We start from the raw sequence: 18,545 nt of genomic DNA, 5'->3' as shown, positions 1-18,545 counted from the left end.
TTGCATATATTCATCGTTGAATCCTCATGGTTGGTCCCACTGGTTTGTTTTTCACCCACGTGCTTTGGCTGATGAGAAATATGTTGGCCAGTGAGGGATTCTTTTGTATGTCTTGCTACTCCAGTTCAAAATTCAACTTTTTTTCCTTTAGGCACTGGGATTTTGCACTCAGAGGGATTGGATAATACCCACTGTACAGAGAAAGGTGATAAAATCTCATTTTGGTGAAAGCTGCTGTGTAATCTCAGTAGAAAAGGACAGTGTAAAGACAAACTCAGCACACCATTGAAACCATCTTTGTGAAAGGCAGCCTGTTTTCATGTTGAACCATGGCTCAAATGAAGTGTACAAAGGCTGCTCTTGGATGGGAATTTGAGCAACTTGACCTAATGAAAGATGTTCTGGCCCACAGCGGGGGGAATGGACTAGTTTATTTTTAGAGGTTCCCTCCAATCTAAACCATTCAAGAATTCTATAATTCATGCTTAAGTGTTCAGCATTCATTCTGATTGTGAAGTTCCACATCATTAGCTGCTTGGATACTTGGCTTGGGCCAGCATTTGGGAGGACAGTTAGCTAGACAATGTACAAGTTGTGTTCTAGTCAGTTATTGCAGCTTCAACTGAAAAGTTGCCTGGAGAAACTAGATGTCAATTCTTATTATTGAAAATGGTTTACGCTTTTCATGCAGGTCTTTTCTTTGCACTTTTTCAGTGTTCTGTGTCATTTCATCACATTTCCATAAAAACAAATACTTTGAAATCTCTTCTTACAGTGTTTCTGATGTACAGGAGCAATTTCTTGCAAATAAAATGCTCTGCTCTAGGCCAGTGCCCTGCAGTTGCTCCTTCACATGTACAATTTTTTCTCAGATTAAGCCAAGAAGATTTCAGTAGCACACTGAGCCCCCAACACATGCACTTGTGCACCTGTCTTGTATGTATTCATAAGGGCTGCAGTAGATTTATACACTGACAAGATTTTAAAAAATGTTTGCTGTGCAGTGCTCATGGTCACAGTGGAGATGAGATATTGTCTGTGTTTTGGCTCTGCATTACACCAAGCTAACCCTTAGTTAATGCTGCAGAATTTTATGTCACTGGTAATTTCTCTCAGCAGATTAATTGTCCATCCAGCTAGCATGCCTTTGCTTGGACTCCTAACTCTTGTATAGTGATTCAGCCTTCATAAGCAGTGACTGGCACCAGTCCCCAATGAACTTGCTTTTCCTCCCCCTGCACGAATTGGTAGAATTTCCTTTAAAGACTGCTGTTAGAGGAAGGCATCTTTTCAAGACAAGAAACTATTTGAATTTCTGGCTACATGTTGGTTAAATAAGCATATGCCTAGGTCTGTCTTGCATTCGAAAAGTGGGATTTTGTCTTCATGTACTCAGAAAACATGAGTTGAAGTCGCAAAAAATTACTGAGTCTTTTTGGTTTTTTTTCAAATGAGGAATCTTTGTATGTTCCTTCTTTTTTGACCTTCTGAGGCTATTGAGTATGTTCTTTGTTGCCTTTCTGCAACTATGAGGGAGAGAAACATCTTTTAAATGAAAGATAGAATTCTTAATCTGAAGCTTTGAGAAAAGTAACAAATACCATTGGACTTTGTGATACCATAGTTAGACTTGCCAGTAGCAGCAGTAGTAGACAAAGGAGAAATGAGCAAAGGCTGATCATGTTGGGCAGTGGAGGGCAGTACACACCTGAAGTTGGAAGGGCTACACTGGGCTATGGATTTAAGCAGATAATTAAAACATTTCTTTTGCTGAGGATTATTTATAATTGCAACAGAACTCTGTTCTCTGCTGGTGGTGTTGGGCTTTAAAATTGCCTTCCCATTAGAGCTTTGAAATCTGTCTAGGGAAGACTTGTGGTAAATTTTGTAGACTTGCACAGACTACATTCCTTTTCTCCCTCCCTTCTCCTCTTCCAACTCAAAACAGAGTTTGTGCACGTTCAGCTTCCATCCTGTCAGCAGCAACAGCTGCTTTGTGCCCTGCTGACTCTGTATGTCTTTGGGAAGTTCTGCTTCAGGAGTTGTCTCTTCCGTTTCCCAGGCATGGAAGAGCTTCTACTGTGGAGCTGGTGTAGTGCACAAGTCATTTTATTTTTATCTTCATTGAAATGCAGCTGGGACTAGGCAAGCATTCACTAAAAGTCTTGGAAATGGAAACATCTTTCTGTAACTGGTATAATGTGTCTTTCTGATTGAGAATTGGAGGCATCCATCTTGCTTTTTAAACATACAATTCTTTATTGCTGCTGCTGTGAATTTCATTTGTACATCTCTTTCAACATATGGGCTGATAAACTGCATCCTGTTTAAAAATAGGATGGAGATTTATTTTTTACATCGTGGTTGAATGTTGTTCAGGAGTGATTAGCTGTTGAACAGCACACGCTGGCTAGACTAGAAAAAGATCTGATGATCTTCTCTAACCATTCCAGGATTGCAGGTAAGCTCTGTGTATCAAAAAACCCCAACCCCCCGAAATCCCAAACATTGCACTTGGTGCTCAGTTTCACCTTCAGATGTCAGTTTGACAGCAAATGCTGCCTGGTTCTTTAAGTATGAAGACAATGCCGCTAAATGAGGTAGGCTTAATTTCTAAACTTCATTGAAATGTTAAGATTAGTCCAAGAGCTGATGCTTTTTCTGCAACCCAGTAAAATTGTTTGATTGGTAGTACATGGCTGTTAATTTGGGGGAAAGTATGTTCTACTCTAGGACAGATGGATGCATGTCTCATAGAAGAGTGGGCCATTTTACAATTTACAGGCTGGGTTGTTCTGCAATAATGTGGGAATGGTAACCCACAAATATGAATTTATTTTTCTTTTGGTGTATCTTTGAGATAGGAATTTCTGTTTAAAGTCAACCACCAACATTTTAATTGAGCAGCTTCCTGGCATTTTTTGGATTATATAGAGAAAAAAGAGCTACAGTTATAGTAATACACACTATAAAAGAAAGAGAGGCAAATGATAAAATTTCACTGAGCTCTTCTGGTCAGGTTGATTAGACCTGTTCCATCAGATTATGATAATTCAAATGCAGTGGCTGTTTAAGATGATACTTGGCATGTGTAAAGCAACTGACACAAGAGGATACTAAACACACAGGCTCTTCATTAACAGATAAAACTCTCAAACTTTCTGGAGGAAAACATCATGGTAGTGGTCATAACCCTGATTAACCTTTCCACCAGCAATTAAATTGGTATATACATTTGCTGTGAATTCTTGCATACCTTTGTGAGCCTTGCATGCTGTTGAGCACTGTTCTTCTGATGCTGCAGATTTTATTCTTTGTAAATAGGAATTCTCCATTGACTGTAATGTAAATTGCAAGGGCATGTTTCATTGTGAAGAACAACTTATGAAAATATCTGTCAGAAATAATTACAGTTGATCCTGCTGTCGGGCAGGAATATAGATTGGATAATTTACTGGTGTCTTCCTCAGCAGTGTTTTTTATAGCACTGTTACCAGGAATATCAGAATTTAACTCAAATAGTGGTAAAACCACTTGTAAGGGGAAGAAAAGGAAAGGAAATGTTATTGATCTTCTGCTCTTGACTCTGCACAGTGGTATGTGGCATGGGCTTACTGGTGCATGGCTGTGTAGATAGCAGACTATGATCATGGAAAAAGTATGGTTTTTTGAAGGTGTGGAGGCTCTTGAATGTACAAATCCTGTTTGTTCACTGTCATCTAAGGGTGTCCTAAAGGCCTCAAACAGCTGTTTGCTCTTTTTGAAGTTTGTATCTTAAATCAGACGTGGCACATGGTACAAGCCTTTGTAGGAACCTAAGGACACCTGGAGGTAAATACGCCCTCTGAAGCGTGTATTTTGCCAAGTTGCCCATGACAGTGACATTTAAGCATCCTGTAGAATGAGTAAAAGGGAGAAGCTGCAAGGCTATTGATTGCCCTTGTCCTCCCTCCCCCATTCTATAGATTATGAGACCTGCTAGTTGTTCAGGACAGCAAGGCAAAAGAGAAAGATGGAAATGTATAGTTGGCAGGTAGGTTGGTAAACAGCTCTTGTAATTGCATGAGTTTGGTAGAAATTGAAGTGTCAGTATTATTCTTAAAGAGTGGACAGCAATACATCTTTCTAATGTACCCTCTCCTCACTGATATGCAGCTGATAAGATTTTATTGATTTTCTCCCTTAAATTTCTACTCCTGATTACTTCAACACTGATGTTTTGGGGGTTTTAATTTACTTTTCCTCAGAAAGTTTCTTTATTTCTCCAGATCAGGAGCTGTCCTTTTCATGTAAGCCTTTGAGTCTGTGTAGAAAGAAGATCCAGGATGTGGACTCCTTAAACTTGTCTAATGGCACATTTAAGGAATAATGCATTTCTTGTTTATTTGCCTTTCGGAGAGTTCTCTATACCTAAAGGACCATAGCAACAGAACTGCTCTCTGCCTCTGACAGATATTGCAGTCTCTGACTATCACAAGGCATCATAGTCACCTCCAGGCTTTTTTAAGCCAACAGACTATGGCAATGCATGAAAGGACTGACCTTAGAAAAGCTGCAGAGTGTTTAAAAAAACCCAGCTACTCTAATGAGGGAAAATGCACCACTCAGTATCTGTGCTGTTTTTGCTTGGAGCATGGTAAAATGGAGCAAACAGTCCCAAAATGAGCTAACTGTCCCAACTCAGATGAGCTCAGGCTTCCTTAACCCTGCCTGTCTTTAACTCCTTTGACAGCTGTCTTCCACTGGGACAGAGGTGAAACTTCGACAGACCGCATTTGTTGAGCAGTGGTCCCCAGATTTGCAGCTCTCCCCAGGAAGACCTCAGAACAATTACAAGTGTGTCACCTGGACAAAATGTAAAACTTCGCTGTCAGACTATCCTATCCCTGGTAAGGCATCTAAGGCCACCTAATTACTGATGAAAACAAGCTTAATAAAAAGGAAAATACCTGTAAAAGAAGGGGACTACTAGGAGATGTTATGTGTTTTTGAAGTGTTTGTGTTACGCTGTGATGAGCATACTGTAAAAATTGCATGCAAAGTAATAGGAGGAAAACTAGTGCAGGAAAATAAACACTTTCTAAAGGTGTTCTGTTTGTTGTTTGTTGTTTTTAGGCACTGTTTTTAGTGTGCCTCCTCTGAGGGAGAACTGGTTGTGACCATAGATTCATTTATGAAAAATGTCTCTGTGTGTTATGACAGAGCAGGTTTTGATTTGACCAGTCAATGAATCCTGGAAAGAATATTGAATGAAAACGAGGTATAGATGATAGCTCTAAGCCTGGACAGCATGGGGAGGTAGACTTGACCTATTTAGCTGCATATCTTACAGTGAAGTTTCACCACTAAATCTAATTCTAATATTATTTCCCTTCTGTAAGAATGACTGTGCAGCTGTGGATCCTATGCAAAGCCTTATGCACATATTTACCTGTGTGGTCTAGAAAATATTGCACATCCTCATAGTCCCTTTAGGTCTGTATTTAAATTTTTTCCAAAATCAAGATCTCAGTACACTTGTAATATTCTCTGTGTAGTATGGATGTGTAGTATTAACTAAAATAATAGTGTAACTGTTACTATAAAAGATGAGTTAGCAGTACCCAGTACAATGTGACTGTTCTTAGTTCATCTTTGAGTACCCATGCATTAATAAAAGATGATTAATTGTTATAATGTGCTAAAACACTAAGAAGGACTAAAGATAGTTCTGAATGACATTCTGTGTTAAATTAATTTGCTAAGCAATGCTGAGAACAGCTGCAGAAAATCACAAAGCATGCTTGTGTCTTTTGTAGCCTACTTTTTTTTTTTTCACTTGGTGAGTGGTTTACTTAGTTAAACTCGTTTTTTTTCTTAGTGGTCCTTTTGCTTTGACAAGCACAGTCAATTAAATTACTGATAGGATGTGTCTGGGTAAACTCAGTTTCCTAGGAACTGATACTACTGGAGATACAACTGTTGGCTGCATGTTAAGTCAATGCATGGGAAATTGGAATAAATGAGGCTTTTAATGTTTGTACTTAAAGCTCTTTTGCAACCTTAATGATTCCATGAGTCTATTTCCATTTCTGGGTCCCCAGTATATCATGCTAAGGTTACCTGCCATTAAGCAAAGCTTGGCTGTTGCTGGAGAGGAGGTGGTGCTGCTGCTCCAGCTGTTCTGCCTGGTGTCACTCTCAGGTCAGCCTGGGAATGCTGGTGCAGCACCTGTACCAGGAGTAATTTTGATGGGAACAGCATTGCCATGATAACGTTCAGGTCGGTTTTTACCTGTCTATGAGATGTTAGAGACAGAACTACTCATTAATCTGTGTTGTGGAAGAGTTGATGGCAACTCAAAATGCAAAACAGATCCAAGCTGTGCTTATTAAGACTTCCATGCTCTGACTAGACTAGTACAAGAAAAAGCCTTTGTTCCCTTTTCACTTTGTGTCTAGTGAAACCTTGCTCAGTACCAGGGTTCTCTAATGTTCCCAGCAGCAAAACAACAGGAAGAAGTCACTGAAATGGTGGAGGTGGCCGTTTATGGCTGAAAGAAGGAAAGAGGATCTAGGCTGAAGCATGCAGGCTCCATGCCTCCCCAGAAGTAATTTTTTGTACATTTTTGGTAGTTTCTATGTACTTAATAAAAAACAAAATTAGTCATCTTCTCTGAGACCAGTCTCTGTTGGCTAGATGTACAGGGCTTACATTTCCAAGGAAGTCAGTATTTACATAGCTTAGGTGTAAGAAAACACTGAAGTTCTCACTGTACCTGACTCAGAATGTTTAAAAGTGTGCAGAAGCTGTCCAAATACTTTATGCCTTAAATCTGAGGATAAACAGCACACTTCAGCACAGGAACATTTTTTCAATATGCTGTATTGGTTACTGAAATCCTGTAATTCACAAAATGTATCTATTTCACATATCTAGTCTGCTAAACCTGTTCCATTCAGTTCAGAAGTTTTGGTGTTTCTTGAGACACAAATTCACATGGTCAGAATGTAACAATATTGTTGAACCTTCTTTTTTTCAAAGATAGTATCCAGCTGTAAATTACAAAGATATGCTACCTGCAGGTAAAATGTTGCTGTAAATGAGAAAGCCTGAGAGGAAACTGAAATCAAACACAGTTTTTGGGTAGGATTGAGGTAGGATCAGTTGCAATTCAGAGTAATCTGCTGAAATTATTCTCTCTTGTTCTTTCAAATAGTGTTTCATTTAAATTACATAGCATAGGGTACTGAGCCCCTGTGCGAGCAAAGTAAAGGCAGCTGGCACAAGGGATTAATAGTGATGCTTCTTTATTGCAGAGGTTTGGCCCTGTAATGTAGAGAAACAGGCCAGAATCATGAGAAGGAGAACAAGGCAGCATTTTCCCTGCTGTTCTGTTGAGGTCAATAAGTGGCAGTTCAGCTGATTGAGTTTCAGTTTTGGAAAGTGTCTGAACAGTTTTGTTTATATTGTGTCTAATGCACATATCTATGTATACTTGTGGTAAATCAATAATGGTATAAAATGCCTGCCTTCAGTTTTCACCTCTTTTGTGTAAATGAGGGATGAAATGTTTCTATAACATTGTGTCTCACTAGATGTCTACTGCAGTGAATTTGTTGGACTCATTAAATATTGTAGAGGACAAGATGCCCATAAATTAACTCAAATGAATTAATGAACAGTTAAATTACTAAAAACATGGTTTTCTCTGTATTTCTTGCTCCTGATTAATTACACTTCTGAAAGTTATTTGAAGTTGAAGGACGAACAGACAATCTTTATTCCATTAGGGTGAAAAAAAAAAAAAAAGCTAAAACTTTCATCCTGCTTAGCAATGTCTAGAAAAATGCCAGGGTTTACCCTGAGATGCTGCAGGACAGGAGCTGTCTCAGCCTGTTCAGTTCACAGTGCGTTGACAGTCACCTACAGGTACCCTTCACTGGAATTGCCGTGGTTCAATGTGGCACCTTTCAGATGTGCTCTACTGTAAGGCAGGATGGCTGAAACTGCACTGGTGCAACTTGCAAAAGGCTTTGTTAGGTAACAAATGGCAGCTGAATATAAAGTTTGGAAAATACAATGATAGTTAACCAGATTTCAAGCATTTTATGGTAACCAGTCTGGCCGGTTCTTATTTATTGTTGTAAGTATTCTGAAGTGTTATTATATTAAGATCTTTTCATAATGCAAATGGATCTAAGAAAAGTTGAATTTTTCTTCAGTGCATGTATTACTGCTGTATAAAGCTGTGGCATAGATTTAGAACTCTACTTTTAAGTAGATTTATTTGTGGTTGTCAGTTCGGGCCAGCAAAAGCCAGAAGACCCTTTTAGCATTAGCCCCAACTAAAACCTAAACAAAATCCTCAGACAGCAAACAAAAGACAAAGAAAATATATACAAAGATAATATCTTGTGAAAGTAGGATCTGCTTTGATAAAAAATGCATTTTAGAAGATTGTTATTCAAGCAGATGGGCTATTGAGATTAAAAAATAAAATACAAAAAATACAGTATTAATAAACACCTTCTTGTGAGGTCAGAATCTAGTGTAAGATTTTATCTTTTCTTTGTTTTTAAGGCTCCAGCTTGTGTATTGGTGGTTGTAGATACTTGAATTACACAAAATCTAAGCCTTCTTCTTTGTCATGCCCTGAAGAACAGAGTATTGAGGACAAAGAGGATCAGGGGAGACACAGAATGATTGATAGAAAGTCTTTGTACTCATGAAGAGAGGTAGGAGCGTGATTACTTTGATAGCCACACTTACAAGGCTTTAAAGGCTCATTCTGCTTCAGAAATGTCATGTTCCTTTTCCTGTATCCCATCATCATTCACAAATTTCTGCCCAGCCTAAGTTAAAACTCCCTGTCATTCAAAAGAACATGGAATCTGTTATTATTCATGTACCCGTTTGATTTCACACCAAGACCCAGAAATGTGTTCTGGGAAAAAAGATTATAAAAATACAAGATTTCACAGAGAAACATATAAGTTTATTCATCTGCTCATTTCTACTCCAGTATGTTTGGATTCAAAAATGAAATGCAAAAAAAGAAAGCACTTGGCTATGCAAGCAAAATTGGATTTTGTTCCTTTGTTTCTGGGAAACAAGGATGGGTTTCTGTTAAGTCTTCCGTAGCTTTTATTTTGTTTAGGAATTTGACCTTTCTTATTTATATTAATTTTCAGTAGGTGGATTAAGGCCAGGTGTCCAAGCCCCTATTCCTGACTGAGTGAACTTACAATTTATTTTCTAGTGCCTTTGTTTTATTATCTGTCAAACATGTGTGGAGGAACTCCTGAGGTCTTTAAAAAAGGTCCTATTTCTGTAGAACATCTAGGTCCTACTTTTACATGGTACACTGTACTTGGAAGAGGGAAGAGTTCTAAAATGTGTAGTTTTGTCACCAGGTTTGCAGTGAACACTCAATTACCTTGGAAATACATGTACCATGCACATTATTGCAAGGGATTTATGTAGCATAGGGTGTAAAAATTATCCTGTAGTCTAAAGGAGGCTGGAAACCATGTGAAGAAAATTTCTTGTCTAAATTCAGCTATTTTTCATGGATAGTGAGTCACTTTTGTGCGGAGCAGCTTCATGGCATTCATTGCATGTTGCAGTAGCTCATGCTACCATTTTGAAACGAAGAGGAATCAATCAGCTGACTCACAGTAGGATAATTCCTTGCAGGTGATGTCAGGTCAGCTGGATTTAAGGTGATTTATCTCATATTTAGTGTCTACGGGAGCTGGAAATTATATCGGAAAACACTTAGGGTCAGTCGTATCTGATTCTCTGAGCATCTGCTCTGGTTTAGGAAGCAGGCTCAAACTAACTTGTGATACAGGGAATTAGTGTCTTTCAGTGCAGTGTTTTCAGCTTGGCACTGAAAAGCAGGCAGCAGAGCTGGCTGGTTATGCTTTCTGGACATGTGGCCTTTGAGAGGTTCAAGAGAGCAAAGAAATGTATTAATATATTTTTTATATTCATATATTTTATATATACATGTTTTTTGTAATATTTCATACCTGTTTAGAAATCTAGAAGGTAGCAACAGAGTTAAAGTAAGCAAGGTGCTGTAGCTTCTGCCTAGTTCAGGAGAGTTTACATTTGTAGTTGAAGTGTGAAAGTGCTAGAAGTGACTCCAGCAACTCTTACATCTGCTGGTCTGTTGCTTGCTCAAACTACAATTGCCTTCTTGTGGTGCATATCCCTTGCCTGCTGCAAGAAAAGAGCTAAAATTGGGATTTTAGTGGCCAACAGATGTTTCAGAGACAGAAAACGATCCCCTGCTGAGCTCTTGATTAAGGCTGCCCCCAAAAACAAAAACCCATGGTAAAGCCTTGAAACCTTAATCCCAAACTCTAGAGCTCTGGCATATGACCGAGTTCTACATTTTTTTCATTCATGTTTACATTTCTAGTTCGGAACAGTGAATGCCAGTGCTCCAGTGGGATTGTGCAAGGGCCCTGTTATGCTTTATGAGCATGGCCCTCCACTGAGGCTAATGCAAAGCTGCACTGTCCCCATGGGAGCTCTAGGAAGCATTTATGCCTTGGGCACACACACTAAATGGTTGAGATTTTCCTAGAACAAAAAGGGCATTTGGATTTATATCTCCCTTAAGAGCTTTCTCTTCTTCAGATGACCATGAGCATTATGAACACATGTAAGGGGTGTGATTATTATTGCTGCTGATCTGATAGCTTGTGTGCATGAAGATTTGCAGAATGTGCAGTGTTTATAGTTTTCAAGCTTGTAGTCTAACTCAGATGGGTATCAGGCAGATAGGTTAATGATTTATAGGGAATAGAACTAATCAAGTGTGAAAGGCTGGACAAAATGAAGAGTATTTATCTCGCTATTTTCTTGTGAGCCTAAAGAAAGCTTGGCACTATGGGCATCAGGTTTCTAGCTGTGGAGAAGCTCTGGTAATTGAGTCACAGGTGATAAAGAAGCCAAAAACATTAGAAGAGCAAGCTATGGATTGTAGCATTTTAAAAATTACATAAGAAGGTGCTAAAAGGAAGAGCTTGCACTTGTATTTAGGGACTCAAAAGTAGGATAAGGTTGTGTTCTTGCACTTCTTAAATTCTTTGGTAAAAGTATTCTTGTAAAATACGTGTTTACCCTTTTCATGTGAATGTATTGCTTTGTGATACTCATCTTGTGTACTCCAGTCCAAATTGTTTCAAACTACCAATACATAGGTTTGTCATTTCAGTTTTCTTTCAGTCTTTCTTTCCCTGGTGACTCCTTGTGTTACTCACCACAGAGTTCTGGTGGCAAAGACTGTCTCAAGGATGCTCAGCTTGTTCTTTCTGCAGTATACTTCAACTTTTTAATGGTAGTATTTTGGGGGCGAGAAGTCCTCAGTCTATCTGGTGTACCCAGGTCAATTAAGCTTGTTCCCTTATTATCCTTAGCCCCCTTGGCTTACTGGATCAGACACTCATATTTGTTGCTGTTCTCCCCTTTTCCCAGCTCTGAGGGGAGCTGGGACACAAAAAAGAATACAGTTTTTAATATTTCACATTTGAGTTACATTCAGTACCTGTAAAAATCTTGATTTCATATGACTTCTTGGACCTTGCATGTTTGTGCAGATTTTAAAAGCCTTTTATCCCTGTCTCTGAACACTGATTCCTCAGCAGAGTCAAATATTTCTGAGAACTTTCCTCAGCAACCTGAGAATAGGAGAAGCAGAGTCACCTGTTTGTCTAAAATGTCTGTGCTTCAGCTCTGCTTTAATCATTTACAGCATTTCTGTGTAACTCTGAGGGCACCCATGCTTTTAAGTGGTGCTGTGGGTCTCTGCTTGCAAAAATCAATTCCAAATTCCAAATTGCTACCCATAGCAGGGAGACTTTCCCTGCAGTCAGAAAGAAGTATGAGCCTAGTGTCTCTGTGTCTTAGTGGCAATGAATAGGGAGGAGTTATGAAATAGCCTGTTTTGGTTTCTGCTTTTTCTTTTCCCAAATGGTTTGTCTAGAAAATTGCAGACTTTGCCTCTTTGGCTCCTTTTTATCTTACCAAAGAAATTCCTATCCCCTGACTTTATCAAAGTCACTTTGTTCCAATGCTACAGGACAAAGAGAACCAAAGAAAAGAAATTACTTTCTTGTGATGATTATCTTTTGTGTTTTAACATGCTTTTCCTTGGTTTACTTTTATATAAAAACCTAAGAAGAACATGATTTGGTTTTGATCACTCCTTACCTGTCCAGTCTAAGTTCACAAAACTGTAAATTTTTTCTTAATGTGAGAGTTTGCAGTTACCATTGTAAGAGGAAACTAACAGTAGCCTTCATGATTCTGTATTTTTGCATTAATCATCTACTCTATTTCTGGTTTTGCATATGGAAAAACAAATGGCACTTGCAGCAACACCCCTTGGCAGCAGCAGCAATGCTTTCTTTAAATAGTTCATCTGCCATTGTTTTGTGAGCCTCTGAAACTTTAACCGTATTCAATGGATAAATAATTATCGTTGTTATTCCTTATGCTTTGGAGAACTTTTACCCAGCATTAACTACAGCTGGACTGGAACAAGGAAACACCCACTTTTGCTGGGTCTGTATCTGCCTAAATCATAGGTGTGTTTCTTTCTTTAGCCATTCTACACTAGCATGATACATTCTAAACAGCAGCAGCATAGGTGTATGGCTACAGTCGAGCAGCAGGCAAGCTGTTCTTTTTCACTCTTGCATCATGTTATTAGTTGTTGATCATCAGAAACACAAGGCATTTTCTTGCTCCGTTAAGAATTTTTTTTTCTTATGTATTTAGGGTTTTAATCAAAAGAAGCCAGAAAGTATCAAAATATTTTCTGTGTTTTGTAAAACAATATCTAACTGCCATTTGATATTAACAGCCTGCAGAGATTTTGCAATAAGTCCTGCTTGCATCCTGGAGAGGAGTTGTTCTAACAGTGTTTTGTTATGGGAGTAATTAAAATTTGCAAATGTTAAAGCTTAGAAGGGGGAAAGGCTTTTCAGAAGCAAATGAATCTGTATTTTAGCTGTTTGAGAAATAAGCTGGTTTGTAGCTGCAGACTTTACAGTGTAATCTACTCATGGCCACAGCCTTGCACTCCAGAACTAAGCCTCTTACATTTTTTAGAGTAACAGTGTTTTTGGTTGTGCAGCTACTGTATTAATATGTAAATACAAACCAAGGCAGGGACTGAGCACCCTTACTTTGCAAACAACTGAAGCAACTGTCCCTGTTTTTGATTACAAAATTTGGATTATAGCTGTCCTAAAGTCCCTTCCAATGTGAGTGATTTTTTGGCTGTGTTCCTGAATAACCGTGAGGTGTGAATTAGCTGGCTCGGTTCAGTGGCCAATTACACAGTCCTTTCAAAGCTGTGATGATGAATACAGATGTTGCAGCTGAGCAAGTTATTCCACAGTCCTGAACAGCTTTTCATATCTCCATCATGCATACTTTGCTATAGGAAAGATGAGCATTGGTAGAATGTAATATAATTTTTATCAAATAAGTAAAAACATGGCTAAATACTATTTTGGTTGCATAATTTTTCCTCTCAAGGGACCAAACCCATCAGTTTTTCCCCTAAATTGAATGAAACAGTTACAGAAATTGCTGTTTACTACAGTGCCACATAATGAAGGTACTCTGAAACAGGATCTATGACAGGAGCTAAGTGCCCTGACCTTTCATACATTTTTCCCAAAGTTAGAATTTTACTTTTGACTGGAATATTCATTGTTTTTACATGCACCCTTCATTAATGGGGTGGTTAACGTGTAACAGAGCAGCCTTGTAAGAATGAGATCCAATGGCATACAGTTCAACTAATCAGAAATGGATTCCAAACTATTCAAACATAAAATATATAATTTATTCAAATCTATTAATTTTCTTGATTCTGCTTGATGCAGACAATAATTAAGTATTTTTCTCTATGTATTCCAGAAAATATAGGTCATTTTTGCCACCCATAAAATGCCAGGGACATGTGTATTGAAGGCAAACGTAACTGAATTTGAATTAGGTTTGGAGGTTGACTTGGGAGTGTATTAAAAATAGTTTTGATATGATTCAGTACATACCTTCAGGCAGCTTTGCCACTGACATTTATCTAAGGAACAGCTTTATATTGATTTTATTTTTTTAATAGAGAAAAACAAATTTCCGAGAGGGCAGAATTTTTCATTCAGCTGTGCTGAGACAGTTACCTCAAATTTTATCTTTTTCTTTTTTCCTCAGAAAGAGAAAGCAGATTAAAATCAAGTGCCACAACAGGAAAAAATGCATTAAAAAAAAAATTAAAATCTTGCTTTCACCATTGTGGTAAAAGTTGTTATCTTATGTGAGGCAGGTAGTATTTCACTGTACTCATCTCTTTCCAATTAGCTTTTCTTCTTTTTTTTTTTTTGCTGCCAGTAGTAGCCCTGGTCTCGCACACTTACAACTCCAGGTTTATCCTATACAAATTCAGAGCTGCTTCTAACATCAAAGTTTAATTTAACACCTCTAGGAAGTAGCTAGGATTTATGCAGGGAGTGAAGATATTCAGCTGCAAATGAAAAGATGGTATGAAAGATTATGACAAGATCATCATAAACTTTGATTAATTAATCTGCTGCAGCATCTTGCAGGAGTAGGCTCTTTTCCTGATAATACCTGTTTGTAACAGTAAGTATTACCTTTGGATATGAAATCTTGGACTGTTATAGCTTGGGCATTTAGACCAAATATTGTCAGGTGAGGAATTCTGAATTGTAAGAATTGGCTGGAGAAAAAAATGAGAAGCTGGTAACAAGGCCAAGAGCTCATTTGTTCCTCTCTTCTGCATGTGAGCTGTGATTATTAAAAATATCTGCTTATCAGTCCTTTGTCTTTTCAGTTTGTTTGTCCTTTTTCCTTTGTATATATTTCCTTTTCAGTGCTATCCCTAAATTCTTTCCTTGTCATTCTCGTTTCCAGCAGCTCAGTTTTAGAGCTACTTGCATGATTCTTGTGAATTTCAACATGTCATCACTTCTCATCCCAGTGGAAGATGATATGTTTCTGCTGGGATATAGCCTTAATAATTACACTGTTCACACCACTGCTTTCCCTGGTTATTCTAAGAATAATTAAAATGGGAGTGTAGACACAAAAGAAAAGCACTCTTTTGCAGTAGAAACACTCTCCTTGACTATTATTAATGCACTTGTAAATTTCAGTTCATATTTATCCTCTGAGGTGTCTTGAAGCTTCTTGTTAAGCAGTGGGTCTCCTGTTGCAGTGCTGTACACTAGATCTGAAAGAAAAAAAGTTAAAAATAAAAATTTAGGTAAATTTTTATTAAAGAAAAATTATTTATTTATTCTTATTTTATTTAAAGATAAAAATTGCTGGTAGCCCTAAAGATTTGGTCTTTGGAGTGAAGGCCAATTTGATAGGATATTTGAACATATATATCCCTATATAACTGGCAGCAATTATATGAAAAATGTGGGCGAATTGCAGGATTTCTTTCTTGATCCAGCATGTTAAAGATGTCAAAGTCCATGTTTGAATTCTGTAGGAGTTTGGGGATCAGACATTGCCATTCTCTACTGGTACACTTTGCCATGCTGTGTGAATTTGGTCAGGTCTTCATTATTTCCTACACTATTCTTGTTGTTTACACAGGGCAGAATAGCTGAGTTTCAGCCAAGGAAAATATAGTTACAGGACTAGAGCATAACTGATAGCTTCAGAGAACTTAAAAGATACTGTGGTGAGAGTATGTATTTTCAGATAGAATGTAATTCCTGTACTGGAAATGCATGAAATTATTCAAACACATTTTCAAAACAGGAAGCATTAATAATTCATAAATGTTAATCTTTGAACATTAGTGTTTTTCAAAAAGGTTTTTAAGTGACAACTGAATTGATCAATTGCCCCCTCTCATTGAATTAGGACAGGATGGGTTTTTTAAATAACTTTAAGTGATGGTGCTATTTCATTAATTTTTTTCATGCTCTGAATCTTTATGTTCATTAATGAAATATTTAGTGAGGAAGTAATAAATACTTTAATTCTCCTTTTGTAGCACAAGTAGAAAACTACATGTCAGTGAAGATAGGGAGCACATTCACTATACCCATTGTGCACGTCATATATTTGGGTGGTAATATCAAATAAGCAGAAATGCTGGAATTTTATTTCTTGATATGAATATATATTGCTTCTCCTTATGATTGAGACTATCACAATTGATGGGACTGAGCAGAGATTATAGAATTTTATTGGTGGGTGTCCTGTGATTCTTTTACAACCTTCCAGTTTGCAGCCACTCTGTGCCAGGTTTAAATCTAGTAAAGTTTTACATACTAGTTCTGTTTACTTTGTCTCCAGCTGCCATTTGATTCCTGTTTAAATTGGAATTTGCATTTCTAATTTTTCTTTTTTTTTAAATTTCATGTGGGGCTACTTTTAAAATTAGGATTTGAAGCATTTTTTTCCATTTTGTTTTGTTGTAGGGCATGTAAATACCTCTCAGAGTATAGTCTCAGGAGCATGGGAGGGTGGTGAGAACAGCCCCTGGGCTAGTTTGTGATATTCATTTCAAGTACAAAAACACTGGTTTAAGTACAGGTCAAAAGGCTGCTGCAGTTTTTCCTCATGAAGAACCTTGTTTCAGCCCTGGATTGGTGCATTTGACACAGATGGTTGTGCTGTGGGGTGACATGAGCAGCCCTGCTTGCCTGGGCTGTGATGAAGAAAGCAGTATTGCACCAGGGCAGCTGGCCCCTTCACCTCCCTGAATTAAAGTTACATGGAACTTTGCTGAGGATCGACACTGGCCTTCTGAACTTTCACAAAAAGCTTTAAATATACTGTGGCAAGCTGAGGCAATATCCACTGGGCATGAGGGATATGTCTGTTGATTAGGGGATATAGGGATGAAAAACCATAATGAAAGTATTTTCTCAAAAGAAAGTGACTGTGATGCTTTTTACAGAGGAAGGAGCTCAACATGGTGGGTGCAAGTGCTTAGGCTCTCCTTGGACCAGCACAGCAACAGCCCAGACCCCTCAGACTTGAGGTTTGCATCTCTTAGGCTTAAGGCAAGCACAGCCTTCCTGTCCACGATCCAGGAGCCACTTATGTGAACAATAGTGCAGCCTGGGTAGGAAACAACATCCCTAGGCCAAAAGATTTAATCTGACTGGGCCAAATTTCCCAGACATTCCCTGGGTGCCAGTATCATGCAGCACTGAGGGTGAAGAAAGAATTTGAGGACCCGCAGAAAGATTTACTGTGGGAGGCTGTATTTGAGAACTGTAGCTACTGTTGGTTTTCTAGTCTGTTTTAACTGCTCTCATTGCATGGTTTCTTCTCTGCTCTCAGTAATTATACTAATAGTATTGGTTTAATCCTTTCAGTCTTCAAAGAGCTTTTTTGAATAATAATGAGATAATCCTCCTGACCCCTGGAGAGACAGATAACCATTATTAAAAGTAAAAAGTCCTTGTCGAGAAAAGGCAGATTTGATAGGAGCACTGCAGGTAAAGAGAAGTTCATGCCTGAAATTTGGGCATGTCTTTAGTCCACATTCTGTTTTGAAGAACAGCTTTCCATAAGGGAGGCAGAGTAGAGTGAAGAAGAGGATGGCAAAGCAGCAGGCTAGGTAGAGGCCAAGCCTCAGTGGTTCCAGCCAGCAATTCCCTTGGGGGCTGTGCCACTGTAGAGCTCAGAGGATTTTCAGGATTTTCTTTATCTTGCCTTCATGTCTACTTTCCTCCTCCTGATTTTAGTGCCCCCTAGTTTTGTTTTGTCTGAAAGTAGATCATGTGTTTGCTGCTGAGTCTTGTATGTTTTTATGGGTTCTGGCATACAGATACCTTGATCATGATGAAGGTTTGAGATCCAGTTGTGGTGTTGGTGTTTCACAGACGGGTTTTCTCCCTGTGATGCTACTGCAGTCTCTGGCTTCCCAGAGTGTTTTGTTTTATTCTATCAGCACTGTTCCATTCTCCCAGTTCTTCCCCCCTTGGGTGATTTCAGTCAAGATTGAAAGGTAAAGTGCCAGAAGTGTGGGGTAAAGAAATATTGGATGCTTATACTCTCACGTAAAGCTCCAATCCCTGGTGAGTGACACTGTTTGTCTCAGTAGCTTCTTGTTTTATAACTGCTTTATATAGTAACACAATTATCTCAGCATCAGGCCAGTTCTTTATTCTGACACTTCTTAAACATCTCGAGTGATGTGGTGTCAGCTCGCACCAGAGGAGATGTGATCAAGGAGATCTGCGCAGATGGGTGTGAATGTATTTTCTGCCTGAAGGAATTAGAAGTTACATACATGTGTGATTGCTTACAAGGCACTGAAGGGAGTTTTGTATGAATTCAATAAACACTGTGTAAGACATGAACTCAAGTCTGTTTTGTCCTGGGTTTGCCTTTCTGTGCCATGGAAAGGTGGCATTCATTCCTGTTGTACAACTGGGGGAACTCAGTTCCATGGTGATTCGTTCGGTGTATCTCATGTACAGAGGAGTATGGGTATTGATCTAGGACATTAAAACTTATCATGCTTCTATTATTTTATA

The 18,545-nt window shown here is 38.4% G+C and overlaps 1 protein-coding gene across 29 annotated transcripts in view; it reads left to right on the top strand.

Moving 5' to 3' along the window:
- MAPK10 (mitogen-activated protein kinase 10) overlaps window positions 1–18,545 on the top strand; it is a 167,795-nt gene that overhangs the window by 71,603 nt on the left and 77,647 nt on the right. For 13 of the 29 annotated variants that reach the window (XM_069012924.1, XM_069012925.1, XM_069012917.1 and 10 more), the window contains one exon: window positions 4,733–4,889. The exons of 14 other annotated variants lie outside the window; for them this stretch is intronic. The gene's annotated coding sequence lies outside the window, so the exon portion shown is untranslated. Of the gene's footprint in view, window positions 1–3,965; window positions 4,034–4,732; window positions 4,890–8,671; window positions 8,718–18,545 lie in introns of those variants that run through there. 2 more of the 29 variants (XM_069012927.1, XM_069012929.1) reach the window with 2 other exon arrangements.

Source organism: Aphelocoma coerulescens, chromosome 4, assembly GCF_041296385.1.
Source record: "Aphelocoma coerulescens isolate FSJ_1873_10779 chromosome 4, UR_Acoe_1.0, whole genome shotgun sequence".
Lineage (NCBI taxonomy): Eukaryota > Metazoa > Chordata > Aves > Passeriformes > Corvidae > Aphelocoma > Aphelocoma coerulescens.
Note: the sequence above shows the minus strand (reverse complement) of the source record. Positions and strands in the feature narration are given on the sequence as shown.